This window comes from Hyperolius riggenbachi, chromosome 2, assembly GCF_040937935.1.
Source record: "Hyperolius riggenbachi isolate aHypRig1 chromosome 2, aHypRig1.pri, whole genome shotgun sequence".
In the NCBI taxonomy this organism is placed as follows: Eukaryota; Metazoa; Chordata; class Amphibia; order Anura; family Hyperoliidae; genus Hyperolius; species Hyperolius riggenbachi.
In genome coordinates this window covers 484,157,140-484,173,160 of record NC_090647.1, presented here as the reverse complement: position 1 = coordinate 484,173,160, position 16,021 = coordinate 484,157,140, and the positions used below count along the sequence as shown (strand labels likewise).

Below are 16,021 nucleotides of genomic sequence, written 5' to 3'. Positions count from 1 at the left end.
ATTTGTTTTTAAGAGCTTATTTGCAGATTACTGTTCCTAATTAGTCTTCAGGACGTGCATAGCCCTTTTTTGCAATGTTTTCCTGTGCTGTAGGATCAAGGCGCACTTTCAGTTGCAACACAAGTTAGCATTCTTCAGCTCTGCCAATCTCTGCCATGTCTGAGGATGGGGATTCCCATGTCCCCGGCAACTGGGAAAGTTGTCACATAAGCAGCGGAGAATCATCAGTCTGCGTGTCTGGCAGCATTGTGAATGGCCAATCCTGTTAGTTGCTCTTTATTCTTTCCACAAATTGTAGCTTGTTCGAGAATCTCCTTAATATTTTTTTTTTAAGCCACTTACTGTCCTTGCATTCTATACCAAATGCCTTTTTGTGGGTGGGTTGGAGGATGTCAACAGCTCTACCATGCTTCATAAGGTAGTATGGAAAGTCTGCCACTTGACTGTTCAGTCTGACCTTATTTGTTAAGCAAGATCCTATTTTGTGGCAAGCCTGGACCATGTGCTTGTTTTAGCTAAGCGGGCATGGTATATCAACTTGTTTGACCCCGTATTGAATGATGCATTTGATTCTTATACTACTCATGGAGTGCAGCATTGAGATCTCCCTCTCTGTTTAGCTGTCCTGCAATGGGGTGTAATGACCACCTTGTGCTTGTCCTCCTGTGGTGTTCTGCATGATGTACATTGGATGAACAACCCTCTCAATGTGACTCTCTTAAGTGAGAGATGGTGGGAACTCAGGTGCTGAGACCTCAACCCAGGAAGATTCAACGTTTTTTAATAAGACTCCAGTGGCTGATTTTCTTTCTGCACTCTATCCAGCCTGAAAGATCTGTTTGGGAGGGAAACTTATCCTTTAACTATCAATTTGAAGGGAATGTAAAGTGATTTTTTTTTTCCCCCCCAAGCATTTTAAAGTTGAATTTAATGCTAAGAAAGAGATTGTCCTCACAGTAGAAGCATATGAAATATTACAGATAAACATTTCATTTTTTACGTTGCACCTTTCTGATTTGACTGACGATGTTAGGTACTACGTATTATACCATCTGAAGAGTGTGGCAGTTCCTTTGCTTTAATTCTGTTTGCTCCACTACCCAGATTTAACCCTTTTGAAAAGCTAAAGGTCCTGGCTTTCCATTACACCAGGTCCCCTGTCAGTGTAATGCTCTGTTGCCAAGTTAAGGGGTTTTGAAGGAGGGGTGTCCCCTGCATCTTGAGAAGTGAAGAGGGTGTATAGATGGGCTGCTCCTTCATCTTAATAGAGTCTCCAGCCCTGGGCAGTAACACACAGAGAGAGGTCAGGAGGGTGTATAGCTTTTCTGCTCCTTCGTCATTTGCAATGAGACCCCTGTGACAGTACTTCTGCAATCACGCTTTGTGCAGTCAAGATGCAGGTGACACCCCTCCTTCAAAACCCTTTAACTTGGCAACAAAGCATTACACTGACACGGGACCTGGTGTAATGTAAAGCCAGGACTTTCAGCTTTTCAAAAAAGGTTAAATTTTGGTAGGGGAGCTAACAAAACTTAAATAAGTAACTGTCAAACTCTTCAGACGGTATAATACGCAAGTACCCAATGTTGTTCTACTGCTGCAGTAAACGCATCACTAACAGAGCTGATTGTTAAAGGAGAACTCTGTGGAGTGTTATTTAGTAGGAATAATATTTTTAAGGTTTTTTTAGTAAAACGTTTTTATCTGGTTGCTAGACAACTCTCCTACTTGACTGAGTTAGGAGGTAAGCAGATGAACAGGTCCTCTTTGTTACAGCCTCACAGACAATAAAAAAACATTTGAATACAATGCCTGATAAAAGCTGGTTGTCATTGTTGACACAGCGGTGGTATGAAAAAAAGCTGCTAAAAATTAAAAGTAACAGAAGTACAAGGGGGGGGGGGGGGGGCTAGGCTGTTGCACTATTACAAAGCATATGTTGGCCCAGGGAATGCATGTATATAATTAAGCCAATGGGAGATATTTGGGCACAGTGCAAAGCCAAAAAATGGTTTACCCTGCTCCTGCACAAGTCCTGGCGGCGTTAATTACTATTCCCCCTCCAGGCACCCATGGATAGTAGGGAAAGATTCGGCTTCCCCCTTTTGGTGGTGGCCGAGTTTCTGTGTTTTTATAGTAATTTGTGCTCAGTCTTTTGATGGCACCCAAATTACTCACTGAGTGCCACTATAGCTGTAATTCCTATTACAGCCTACGGTGGTGCCAGCAGCGCCCAAATATCTTCCGCTGTTTTTACAGCACTCTCCAGGGAATACGGTTTTGAATAGACGACTTGCAATAACTGATATATATTTAACACTTGGAGTTGTCCTTTACGTTCTTTCATTCTTTGTAAAGCTATCACAAGTTTAGTGCACAGCAGTAACTCAACATTCTACTTTCAGCCCTCGCAAGAGGCCCTTCGAACATAAGAATTTTTTTTTTTTTTTTTTTTTTTTTTGTGTGTGCCAATCCTGATGAATTAAAATGGGGGAGAAAAAGTCACTATCCATTCCCTTTAGTCACTGATGTCTTTAGAGCACAGGTGTCGAACTCCAGGCCTGGAGGGCCAGATCCATGCCAGTGGTTAGGATAGACTGAGAAAGAGAGAAATGTGTTCTACCTGATGGACCACACCTTTCCTGATTCAGACCCACCAATTAATTTGAGCTGTGTAAAAAATGTGTGAGGATCTCGGCACTCGTAGGACCGGTTTGACATTCCTGATTTAGAGTTTAAAGGGCCCATTATCGATTCAAACCCATGGACAATCTATTTTCAGATTTGATCTTGATGGACACAACAGTACTAACCAGTTCGATCCGACTAACGGAATCAATCGATCCCATCAATCTAATCAAATTTGTTAGCAGGTTTTTGCCCATTAGAGGGCACAAACGATTGCTTCCGATCGAGTCGGATGATCGATCGTTTGTGGGATTGTATCCTTATTTAGTGGGATCCCATTTGACCAGGACAGCAGCAGATTGATATTAGAAGGTGCTCTTATCGGATGGTCTGCAATATGGGAATGAAACCCTCCATTACTTGAATAATGCTGTGGACCTTCAGCGTTTATGGCCATATTATTGTTTTTGCCTTTTTGCTTGGCTATTTAATACTCCTATCCTTTTCTACTGACCCCCTTACTGTGCTGCACTCCAGCACAGATCCAGTGATTCTCAGTGCTGCCTATCTGTGTGTATGATAGCGACCTGTACATGTTACATAGTGCGTGTGTTTGATATTCCATGCAGAGATATCAAGTGTTTGTTTGGCCTTCCTGGAACTGTTATGTCAAAGTTTGCTTGTATTGAAAAAAAAAATCTATATATAAATAGATATATATAATACGTTTGTGTGCGAGTATATACAAAGAATATACATCATCACACTCATACGTATAATATATTTGTTAATAATGTTATATATGAAACTTTTACTGACTTCGGGGTTTTAATTAGCAAGGTTTTGCTGCAAACTGGAATACTCCAATAAGTAATGTTTTATTGATCATTTCCGGATTTTAAAGCAGTTATTTTATTTTGCTGCTAGGTTCATGTTACTGAAAGATATTCATGTGAGGAAACTAAACTTAAAATGTGCAAGCACACCCATTGTCCTACCTCCTCACACATTGCCTACCTACCTACCTACCCACCCACATACACACAGGTTCCAAAAGAAGCAGACGTTGTCTTTTTAGAGCTCACTGCCAGGGAAAAGTTATCTGAGTAGTGTTAACCTGCCTGGCGTTCTATTAAGATCGCCAGGGAGGCTGCGGGAGGGTTTTTTTTTAATTAAAAAAAAACTATTTCATGCAGCCAACTGAAAGTTGGCTGCATGAAAGCCCACTAGAGGGCGCTCCGGAGGCGTTCTTCTGATCGCCTCCGGCGGCCAGAAGTAACACGGAAGGCCGCAATGAGCGGCCTTCCGTGTTTCGCTTACCTCGTCGCCATGGCGACGAGCGGAGTGACGTCATGGACGTCAGCCGACGTCCTGACGTCAGCCGCCTCCGATCCAGCCCTTAGCGCTGGCCGGAACTTTTTGTTCCGGCTACGCTGGGCTCAGGCGGCTGGGGGGACCCTCTTTCGCCGCTGCATGCGGCGGATCGCCGCACTGCAGCGGCGATCAGGCAGCACACGCGGCTGGCAAAGTGCCGGCTGCGTGTGCTGCTTTTTATTTGAGCCAAATCGGCCCAGCAGGGCCTGAGCGGCAGGCTCCGGCGGTACTGGACGAGCTGAGCTCGTCCAGACCGCTCAGCAGGTTAAAAGGGGATTTAACTGTTTTGGAGTTGTAAGTGCTGTCAGCATCTGCTGGAGAGCTTTTTCTTCCTGCTTTAACAGGAAGTGGGTGAATCTTCCCAAAGGCTCCTTTCCCACTAGGCGCTGTGCTATCTGTTCTGACTGACCACACAAAGGACATGCGACAAGCAAAATGACATGAGACTATTGACTTTCACATTAGTTCATGTGTTCCAGAGCGTTGGGTTGTAATGCTTTTTGGAACATTTGATTGAACGACACAAGCAATTTCCCGTTGGCTGAATTTGAGATAGAGCTGCTGATATGTGGAGAAGTGCAACTTCCCTTTGTGTCCTTAACACGTGCACAAGATCAGGTTCATGCATGCATTAGCTAGTAGGAAAGGGCCCTCAAGGAACAGATACCTCAACAAATCAAACCATTCTTGCAAAGATGAGTTGGACCCATCATAATTCTTTTACGGTCTGTCATCCCCAACTCTCTGCAGGCGTTTGAAGTAAACAGAAGCCAGTGTTCTCACCAGACTTTTTTTCCAGCCGGGTGGCATGAAAAAGTAGCCGGGTGGGGCGAGTTGAAAATGCAGGGCAGCTGTGCTTACAGCATAGGAGGTGAGGAGGTGAGCCGATGACAGCCGGGTGGTCACCAAATCTAGCCGGGTGGAGCACCCGGCTAAAAGAGCCTGGGGAGAACACTAAGAAGCCCCCGTGCTTTGGCTGCCATTCAATCTGCACAATATACAAATAAGTCTTTTAAAATAAATCATGCCACTTCTGTTTTCCCATAATTCCCCTTATATAGTTTCCTGACATATTTTCTTGTAAGAGAAGCTTCTGAGCCTTTTGTGTATAGCTAGAGCAGCCCATTTCTTGTTTCATAAGCCTTGCTGCTCCTGTCTTCTTAGAAGTCCTTCATATCTGGTTATTTAAGTGGATCTCGGAAGGAAGCATTTTTTACCATGTTACAATAGGCATTCCTTTTGGTCGGTATTCTCATTTCCAGTGAGCCATTGCTGAAGACTGGGCTTCTTGGTTCTCCTCTCTGCAAAGCAGTCTCCCAGTGTTCCTCTTCAGAATGCACTTAAAGCTTTCGACGATGACACAGACTAGAGATGTGGTGTCCTCAATGTTATACCTGCAGCCACCATCTGTCACATACAATTAGTGATTGAAATTCATATGATTGTAGGCAGTGTGTCAGGGATGCAGATGAGGCTACTTCTAATCACTAGTCTTAAGAGATATGTACCATAAACTCTTGAGAGGGTAAACAGGAAGTTCTGTTAACAGCAGTGCTGAGGGTGTCTCCAAGACAGGAAATGAAGGGAACTCTCCCTAAAGTTAGGTATACACAAGTAGATGGTTTTAGTAGGTTAGACATTAGATTCAGTGAAAACTGAACCTAAAGAAAAAATTTTAAACACACAACGTGAATATGGAGTTTATGCTCCTCATGCGTGAGCTTTCTACATTTTAGGTTTAGTTTCCTTCTACAGTGTAATCTGCAAACTGTCAGCAGGTCTCTAGGGTAACTCTTATTCCGTCCCAGATCCACCTCAGAGACAAGTGGGCATAGGGTGAGGCACTTCCTGTAGTTTCTTCAGTGATTGGCCAGCTGTATATTTCAGCAGTGTGTGAAGCCTTATGAGAAGTACAGCTCGCCAAAAGACAAGAGATGTATAGGTAACCTATCACCCAGTTACATGAAATCATCCACAGGTTGCTGCAAATTGTACCCATCTCGCTGTATGGAAGTTCCATCGGGATTGTCAGCTCATTCGTAATATAATTCTATATTCTTATTTATGTGTCGATGTTGAAACTGTGGTTAACATTTCCAGTCAGGTACAGAGAGAACTCAAGCAGCAGGCGTGAATAAATAAGAGTGTATGTGGAGACGCAGGTCTGTGTGTGATCTGATTGGTCGTCTTGTCTCCAGCCACTTGTCAGTGTGACTCCCATACAGACTCTCAGCAGCAGCTCGCTCTTCGACAAGTTTTATTTTGTAAAGTGTACAACACAACCTGTTTTTTTAAGGGCATTTTTGTACAAAACGCTGTTCTTTGGTCTTTTACAAAAAATACTGTGGTTGAGGAAATTTATTGTTTACATTGTGAATATTAAACCAGAATTTAAAAAAAAAACAAAAAACTTGTCGTTTGTCTTCTAAACGTTATGCCAAGAAATAGAAGATAATTGGGATCTCAGAGTTTCGCCTTTAGGCCTTGTTAAAGCGGACCTGAACTCAAAACTTCCTCTCTGCTCTAAAAGATAAGCAACAGCATACTAACCTTTTAAAGAAAAACATCTTTGTTACAGCTGATACAAATCCTGCAATATATCTGCAGTGTGTCTACTTCCTGCTTTCTTGGAAGCAGGCAGGGTTAAAGTCCTGTGCAGGGATGGGTTGGGGGGGGGGTGTGTTAACTGTCCCAGAAGTCTGGGCATCCTATGCATGCCACCGTTGTAATGCGCGTCCTATGGGTCGCATTCCACCACTCGCTACCGCACGACGTCCTTCTGGCAGAAAGAGGAAGTGCGGTAGTGAGTGGTGGAATGTGTCCCATAGGGCACGTATTACAGCAGTGACATGCATAGGATCCCCAGACTTCTGGGTCAGTTAACCCCACCCCCATCCCGCAGGCACAGGTGCATAAATTAACCTACATTAGCATTCCGATTTCGAGTACTTCTGTACTCGAAAGCCCATCCCTTGTCCTGTGTTTACAAATTAGCTGCTCTGCCCTGGCAAAGGAGCTGACACACAGAGATCAAATTACAGTAGTGATTAGTCACAGATGAGGGGGAATTAGACTAAATACATAAAAGGTGCATTTTTCTCTGTTTTTCCCCTCTGTCCTGTGCAAGCGTTTAGGTCCACTGTAACGGGATGCTGAAGGCAGTGAGCACCTTCTGGCAGCTTGGCACGGGAGCAGCTGAGGTGTTTTTTCATTGGTAACTGCCTGTGAGGCACTGACATGCATGGAGCTACAAATACTGCCAGGTGACTGGATTAAAGGGAACCTGAAGGGACATGTAAGCTGCCATAACTATTTCCTTTCAACCTCCCTGGTGTTCAGTTCCTGCAGGATTTCTGTGCAAAAAGTGGTTCAATTCATTTTTGTGAAATGTTTGCCTGCAACTTGCTAAAATATGTCAAGCAAAGGTCTAGTATCCATTTTTAGTATAATAAAAGTTTCAGATACAAAATAAAGTTAATCCAAATCCTCCTCAAAAATGGACAAAGAAATACATCTACAGATACAGAACTAAATACTGTACAGTATTTACCTAAAACCTCTCCCTTGTGCGGTACAACTGAGGGCCAGTTCACACGCGCACTTGCATGGCTTTTACAGCCGTTTATATAAATGTAACATTATCGCTATTTTTCCAGTGTCTGGAAAAAGCAGGGTCTGGTTTTTCTGGGGTCCATTTGCGCCGGACACCCGTCTCCCTGGGGGGTGAAAAATTACCATCGTTGCAGAAAAGCATTTGGACGAGACACTGGGCAGGTGATTGAGACATCTGTCTGAACCAGCCCTGAAGGTCCATACACACGCTGGTTTGAACTCTGAATGGTGCACCATAACCACTGCCATGGCGGGGGTAGTCATTCTAGTCAGAGCAGCGTGATTACATCAGGCGCACAAAGATCCGGCATGTTAGATTTTTAGCAATGCCCCGAGCACAGCACAATGGCATTGTTCTCGCTGCTCCCACCACTACAAGCTGCTCCGTTGCACATGCTCATGGTTTCTCTATTCCTCCCTGCACAGTGGCGTAGCTAAAGAGCTATGAGCAAGTTTTTGATGCCCCCCCAGCACTCTATACATACACAACAATTGATACACCGCACTAAAACCAGTCAAGGACAACCACAGTGTCAGAGTTGCAAGAAGGATTACTACTATTCAAAGCATCTATAGAAGTGATTATTACCAGCACAGGACCAATACAGAGCTAATACTGTGATAAAGACTGGACCCTTCGGCGCCCCCGATGCGGTTGCTACCTCTGCACCCCCTATTGCTACGCCACTGTCCCTGCATAACAAAAGACGCTTCATGTGCAAAGGCTGATAACATGTCTGTACAGCGTTGTGAGTGCACTGTCGCCTTCAGCTGTCAACGCATCTGTTGCTATGTGGGGAGGAGGAGGGACGACAAGTGCGTCCGATTGAGCGGCTTCCAGTGTGGGAGTGAGGTTCCATGAACAGTGTTGTTGGGTCATGCTCAGGCATTGCTAAAGGTCCAACGTGCCAGATCTTTAGGAATAGTCGTTGGGCCGCTGTACACTCTGGTCTGCTGCCCAATTCTCAGCCATGGCCGCCATTATAGTCTGTCACGGCTGAGCTCAGGCCAGTGTGGCAAAAAGTGCAAATATACATTATGGTATTGGATTCAATACAGATGTTTGTATTGAATCTAACAGAACTGAATTTTCTTTATGCTGCAATGTGTGCAACTGCCAGTAGGTGGTGCACATACACCATTATAACTCTCTTTCCAGGCCAGTTTTCAGTGTGGGGAATCGTTACACAAGGCTTTTTACTCCTCCATACTTTTGTAGTGATTTATTTTTTGTATGAAGGAGTCATCCTCCTCCTTACCACCAGGGAGGCTACGCAATACCAGTTGCCTGGCTGTCCTGTTGATCCTTGGCCTCTAATGCTTTGAATACACAAGTTTTTTCAGTAGATTTACTGTCCGTTTTTCTGATCGATTTCTATTAACTTCTGAGAAAATCTTTAAAAAAAATTTTTTAAATCTGATTGGAACTGTCAGAAACTAGTTATCAAGCCATCTATCAGACAAAAAAAAAAAAAACTAAAAAAACAACTCATGCTGTATTCCCAGCATAATACTTTTCGACATGGACCCTGAACAAGCATGCAGCAGATCATAACTACATTAGCTACATGCTTGTTTCTGGTGTGATTCAGACACTACTGCAGCCAAATAAATCAGCAGAGCTGCCAGGCAACTGGTATTGTTTAAAAGGACAAAAATATGGCAGCCTCCATATATTTCTCGCTTCAGGTTCCCTCGAAGTGGCAGCTGGGAAAATTTGCTGGCCGGCAGGGGAGAGGTTGAATCAGGGCGGGTGCATTGCACCCAGGCTCCTCTTTCAGGCGCCACCCGGCCGCCGCTCACCCCCTCTGGCCGCCGCTCCCTCCCTCCCTCTAGCCGCGTCCATTGGGCGCAGGGGGGTGAGGCGCCCCGGGTGACTGACACCCAAGGGGGTATCGCCACGACCCCCCCATGGTGGGGGAAGAGCAACGCTAGGAGGGGTGGGGACAGCGGCGGGGAGGGGGGACAGATCCACCCCCCTCCCTCACCTGGGTCCCCTCCTGCCTCTCTTCTCTGCTGCTGGCCGCCCGGTTCATCTCCCCGCTGTGGGGACCGCCTCCCGGAGGCAGAGCAGGGCTACGGCAAGATAGCTGCTGAAGCCCTGCTCTGGAGACTTTGTGTCTCCAGTACAGGGCTTCGGGCGCCATCTTGCCGTAGCCATACACTCTGCCTGTCAGCGCGGGAGATTGCCGCTGGAGGATCGTCGGGGAGCTGCACGTCAGAGGCCGGCCAGGTGAGTGAATTTTTTTTTCACAGCACTGCTCCCCACATAACGATTATTTTCTGGTGAATGCCCCCCACATTGTGATTATTTTCTGATGAATGCTCCCCACATAGCATTTATTTTCTGGTGAATGATTATTTTCTGGTGAATGCTCCCCACATTGCGATTATTTTCTGGTGAATGCTCCCTACATTGGGATTATTTTCTGGTGAATGCTCCCTGCATAACGATTTTCTGGTGAATGCTCCCCACATAACTATTTTCTGGTGACTGCTCCCCACATAATGATTATGGACATGGGTGTGGTTATGTGGTTGGGCGCGGTTAATTTAACCACTCCCATAGGCGCCAGAAAAAATCTTGCACCCAGGTGCCAGGCACCCCAGGCTCACCCCTGGATTGAATTGCCTGACAAGTGCACAGTTCAGCTTCCTGTGTAGTAGAGGCTTTACTCAGATGATGAGGTATAACGTCAGCTAGCAATATATATAATGGCAGAATGCACCCTGGCAAACCCATGTGATATATCCGTCAGATATAAAGTGCCTATACATATTAAGCTGGCAATACAGTATTCAGTTACCATTCCATTTTGTTTTCGATATAACAATCAATTATTTTATAACCAACATTGAAGATCAGTCTTTAGGTCGACTTTAACTCTTAATATCTATCGCAAATATTGAAATCTACTTTAATTCATGGTCTATGAAACATTTTGTCTAATCAATGTCCTTTGGCTCAAAAATAAAAGTACAGTATGGCCAGCTCTAGGCTGGGTTCCCACTTGCAGCCAGGTCACGTGCGGCCATTGGGAGCGGACAGTGTAGTGTCCGTTATAGTCTGGCTGAACTCTGGGGAGATGCGTTTCAACCATAGGCTATATGAGAAACGCGCCGGCATGTCTGTGAAAATCACGGATGACACAGAAGTGCGCCCCGCTTAACGCAACGGATGGGATGCAAGAGGACAAGTGTGAACGGATCCGATTTATAAAATAGTGATCCAGTAAACTGTTCTCGGTCCCCATTACTTTTCTTATTCTGTTTTGTTTTTTTTCAAATGCCAGGAAATGCCATCATTTTCAATCAAGCAGTTGTGGTTGATTCCTTTATTTGTGATCAGAGATTGGAATGGATGCTGGCAGTGGCGTAGCTAAGGAGCTGAGGACCCCGGTGCAAGTTTTACAATGGGGCCCGCCAAGCACTCTATACATAGCAATTGATACGGCGCACCAAAACCTGCCAATGGCAACTACAGTGTCAAAAGTGCAAGAAAGGGGTATGGAACAGTTTGTTAATGATTACCACTATTCAAAGTATCTATAGAAGTCATTATTATGAGCACAGGACCAATAAAGAGCTAATACTGCAGTTGAGGAAGGTCCCTTCGGGGCCCCTCTGGCCCAAGGGCACTGATGCAGTCGCAACCTCTGCCACCCCTATTGCTACGCCACTGGATGGAAAAGGCTGCAAGAATATCATTATTTGTTCCTCGGAGCATTTCATAAAACAATTTAGTTGGACGTTAGTACATTTATTACCTTGATGTATTGGCACTATAAGCTGCATCAGGAAGGATTATTCACCAAAGGTGGGATTATTGTGACGTTCTTGTTCAGTAGCATAAAATTACCTGTACAAATTACACCTGAAGCAATTAGAAATCTACTTACCTCAGTAGGTAAAGGGAATCTGAGGTGAGAGGAATATGGAGGCTCAGGCTGCCATATTTATTTCATTTTAAACAATAACAGTTGCCTGGCTGTCCTGATTCTCTGTCTCTATTTTAACCATAGACCCTGAACAAACATGCAGCAGATCGAACGCAAGGAATCCAGCGCTGAATTGGCCGCAGCTGGTGCCACCATAGACCATAATAGGAATTACAGCTATAGCGGCGTACAGTGAGTTACTACTGCGCTGTCAGAAGACTGAGATGAAGTTACTTTTAAAACGCTGTTAATTTGCCTGACAGCAATAGCTGGAAGGGAATTACATCATTCCCCACCATCCACGTGGACCTGGAGGGGGAATAGTAATTAACGATTTTCTTTGTATGCTGCAGCAGATCAGGTACTCTGACTCAGGTTTTACTGGATTAGCCATATACTTGTTTCAGGGTTTTGACTCAGACACTCGGTGTGCCAGAAGATCACCAGGGCTGCCAGGCAACTGGCATTTTTTACAAGGAAATAAATATGGCAACCTCCATATCCCTCTCACCTCGGGTTCCCTTTAACCTGTTGCTGCCCGCGTCACGCCAGTGGGTGTGGCCGCGGCGGCAGCCCCAGGACCGCCTAACGCCAACTGGGGTAAAGTCCTTGGGCTGTGTTTTGCAGGAGATCGCGCGCAGGGTGCGTGCGCATCTCCTGCTTGGTGGGCGGAGCGGAGCTCCGCCTTCAGTCTCCGAGGGAAACTGTTAGACGGCGTAATCGCCGTCTATTTACATGTACAGCCAGCCGTGTGACACGGCTGTCCCCTCCTGAGCAGCAGAGGTAATCGGCTGTCATAGGCTGAAGCCTATGATAGCTGATCACGGGGATTGGCTAGCGGGGGGAGGGGGGTTACAATTCATTTTAAAAAAAAAAAAGACATTTTTGAAAAAAACAACCCACAAATAAACAAATACAAACAAACATTGGGGGTGGGGGCGATCAGACCCCACCAACAGAGAGCTCTGTTGGTGGGGAGAAAAATCACGTGTGTGCTGTGCCGCCCTGCAGCTTGACCTTAAAGCTGCAGTGGCCAATTTTTTGAAAAATTGCCTGGTCTTTAGGGGGGTTTAACACTGCGGTCCTTGATATTAAAAACCTCTGGATGGTCTGAAGGTCTGTGTGCAATTTTTGAACCCCTGCCTTATGGATAGTGATGAATTTCCATACATTTAATATAATAGTATGCTTTTGCACCCAACAGTGAGAATACCTCAAAGGGGCACCAGAGTGTGAAAAGCACATGGTATAGCCTGCCCTGTCTGTCTGTGCTTTTCTTTATAAGACACTGGCTTTAGAACTGCATGCAGCGTACACATGCATTTGTTTTTATTGCCACTAGATGGCAGTCTTGAAGTTTTTTTTTCGTTTAACCTGCCTGGCGTTCTATTAAGATCGCCAGGCAGGCTGCGGGAGGGTTTTTTTTTAATAAAAAAAAAACTATTTCATGCAGCCAACTGAAAGTTGGCTGCATGAAAGCCCACTAGAGGGCGCTCCGGAGGCGATCTTCCGATCGCCTCCGGCGCCCAGAATAAACAAGGAAGGCCGCAATGAGCGGCCTTCCTTGTTTTGCTTATATCGTCGCCATAGCGACGAGCGGAGTGACGTCATCGACGTCAGCCGACGTCGTGACGTCAGCCGCCTCCGATCCAGCCCTTAGCGCTGGCCGGAACTTTTTGTTCCGGCTGCGCAGGGCTCAGGCGGCTAGGGGGGCCCTCTTTCGCCGCTGCTCGCGGCGAATCGCCGCAGAGCGGCGGCGATCAGGCAGCACACGCGGCTGGCAAAGTGCCGGCTGCGTGTGCTGCTTTTTATTTCAGCCAAATCGGCCCAGCAGGGCCTGAGCGGCAGCCTCCGGCGGTACTGGACGAGCTGTGCTCGTCCAGACCGCCCAGCAGGTTAAAAGATACCCGAACTGACATGTGACATGATGAGATAGACATGCATGTACAGTGCCTAGCACACAAATAACTATGCTGTGTTCCTTTTTTTCCTTTCTCTGCCTGAAAGAGTTAATTATCAGGTATGTAAGTGGCTGACTCTCAATGATAAGAAATTCCACTTTTTACCTCTTTCTTGCTCTCAGAAGCCATTTTCTGCTAGGAAAGTGTTTCATAGTTGGAATTTCTTATCAGTAAGGGTCACACTGTAGTCACTTCCTGTCTGAGTCAGCAACTTACATACCTTATATTTAACTCTTTCAGGCAGAGAAAGAAAAAAAGGAATACAGCATAGTTATTTGTGTGCTAGGCACTGAACATACACATGTCTATCTCATCATGTCACGTCAGTTCGGGTATCCTTTAACCACTTAAGCTCTCAGTCGTTTTCACTTTATGCATCCGAGCAATGTTGACCTCCCCATTCATTCGCCTATAACTTTATCACTACTTATCACAATGGGCTCTATTCTCAAAGAGCCAAATTTTCCGCAAAATGTTACCGCTATATTCCCGCCAGCGGTATACTCCGCATTTTTTCCACATTCACTAATATTTTCCGCATGTTTTCCGCATGCGGGAAAAAAGATGCGGAAACAGGCATTATTCATGCGGGAATCATGCGGTAAAAAGGTCGCATGAAAAAGTGTTTAAAAAAAAAAAAGTTAAAGTCCACCAAGCACAGCCCTTAAGCCTCCACACTTCATTAAAGTCAATGGGATGCGGAATATATCACCTACTACTTGTAGGTGATAAAAATTCGGTAATTAACGAAGAAATGATGCGCCTGAACATCTTTGAGAATTGATCTTTTATTGCGGAAAATACCGACTTTTGCGGAAATTTTACCGCATGAATCCCGCACTTTTATCACACTTTTTCCGCATGCGGAAAAAACATGCAGAATATTTTGAGAATCCCAACTTGCCGGTATTTTGGGTGCAAACTTCCCGCATGTACTTTACCGCATGCGGGAAGTCTTTGAGAATAGAGCCCATTGAACTGATCTATATCTTGTTTTTTCCGCCACCAATTAGGCTTTCTTTGGGGGGGTACATTTTGCTAAGAGCTACCTTACTCTAAATGCATTTTGACAGTAAGAATAAGAAAAAAATGGAAACTATTCATTATTTCTCAGTTTTCGTCCATTATAGTTTTAAAATAATACATGCATCCATAATTAAAACCCACGTATTGTAATTGCCCATTTGTCACGGTTATTTCACCGTTTCAATTATGTCCCTATCACAATGTATGGCGACAATATTTTATTTGGAAATAAAAGGGCATTTTTCCAGTTTTTTGTAGTATATACAGGCGCTGATCTAAACTTTATCTCATGTGTATGTTGCACCAGCTGCTCAGGATAAACCACATCCACAATCGGTTCCAGGAAAAATGCATACATATCCACAGCGCTTGGTACTCAAATCGGCATCTGCAGTAACCCCACAGTGCTCAAAAGCATATTTCCACAGTGACCATAACCAGAAATAAATTGAGAAAGGTCACTTCTCCATCCAAGAATAACATAAACATTTATTAGAAGCTGAATCTACATCACATATACAATGACTTACTTCCAGGGTCCTTTTGACAGGGACCCTTAGTAGTTAAAAGCTTATAGTGTAACCCAGTACACATTTAAAATCCAAAAAACAATCTCATATAAGTTGCCCAGTCTCTAGTTCCTACCGGTTTCGGCCTTGCGCCGTCATCAGGGAACACTGGAGACTGAGCTGTGGGCAAAATATATAAGGATTACCTTGTAATCACTCGATCGGGGCCATTGCAGGCTCTCAGCAGAAAGTTTTCCACTTGCCGGTAATGCGCATAGCTGATAGGCTCATTCTGGTCAGGTGGTTAGGTGCAAGTGGCTCTGGGATGGTGTGACATCACTACAGAGCTGGGGCAATAACATGATTGGTCAGGCTGGTCACATGAGCCAGCATGCTTGCGTGTAATTGGCTGAAAGAGACACTAAGGATGTTGGGAAGTGTAGTTTCCAGTCTTTCCACGCTCAGCAACTCAATTACATAAAAATAACACAACAGCACGGTGGCGCAGTGGCCAGCGCTCCCGCCTTGCAACGCTGGGTCCCGGGTTCAAATCCCAGCAATACTTAAATAAATAAAATAAATAAATACATAAAAAGGCACATGTAGAAATTAGGCTGGCACCACCAGAAGTAGAAAAGTAAAAAATTAGCTCTTTATTGATAAGTCATTAAAATGACAGCATGGTCAAAAAAAAAAAAAAAAATAAGGCTTTGGCAGCGGCGGCAGCCCGCTGTTTCGAGCTGTTATAGCTCTTTCTCAAGCCAGTCAGCCCATAAAATGCTAGCAACAATGACCACACACTTATATACTGGTCTATACATCAATTAGCCAATCATTTCAAAATCAGAAACACCAATCAGAGTGCAGGGACATGTGGATGGACCTGATGGGGAACAGGCAGTGTGTGATGTCATCAGAGCATACCTCCCAGTCAGCTGACCAAGGACAGCCCACAGCAGCATGGTGTAGAGAC

The 16,021-nt window shown here is 44.9% G+C and overlaps 1 long non-coding RNA gene across 1 annotated transcript in view; it reads right to left on the bottom strand.

Annotated features, from left to right (window-relative positions):
• The window catches only part of LOC137547111 (uncharacterized), a 57,053-nt gene extending 41,735 nt beyond the window's left edge, over positions 1-15,318 (bottom strand). Inside the window, exon 1 of the long non-coding RNA XR_011026483.1 lies at positions 15,255-15,318. This is a non-coding gene — a long non-coding RNA (uncharacterized lncRNA). The remainder of the gene's footprint in view (positions 1-15,254) is intronic.
• Between the last annotated feature and the right edge of the window lie 703 nt (positions 15,319-16,021).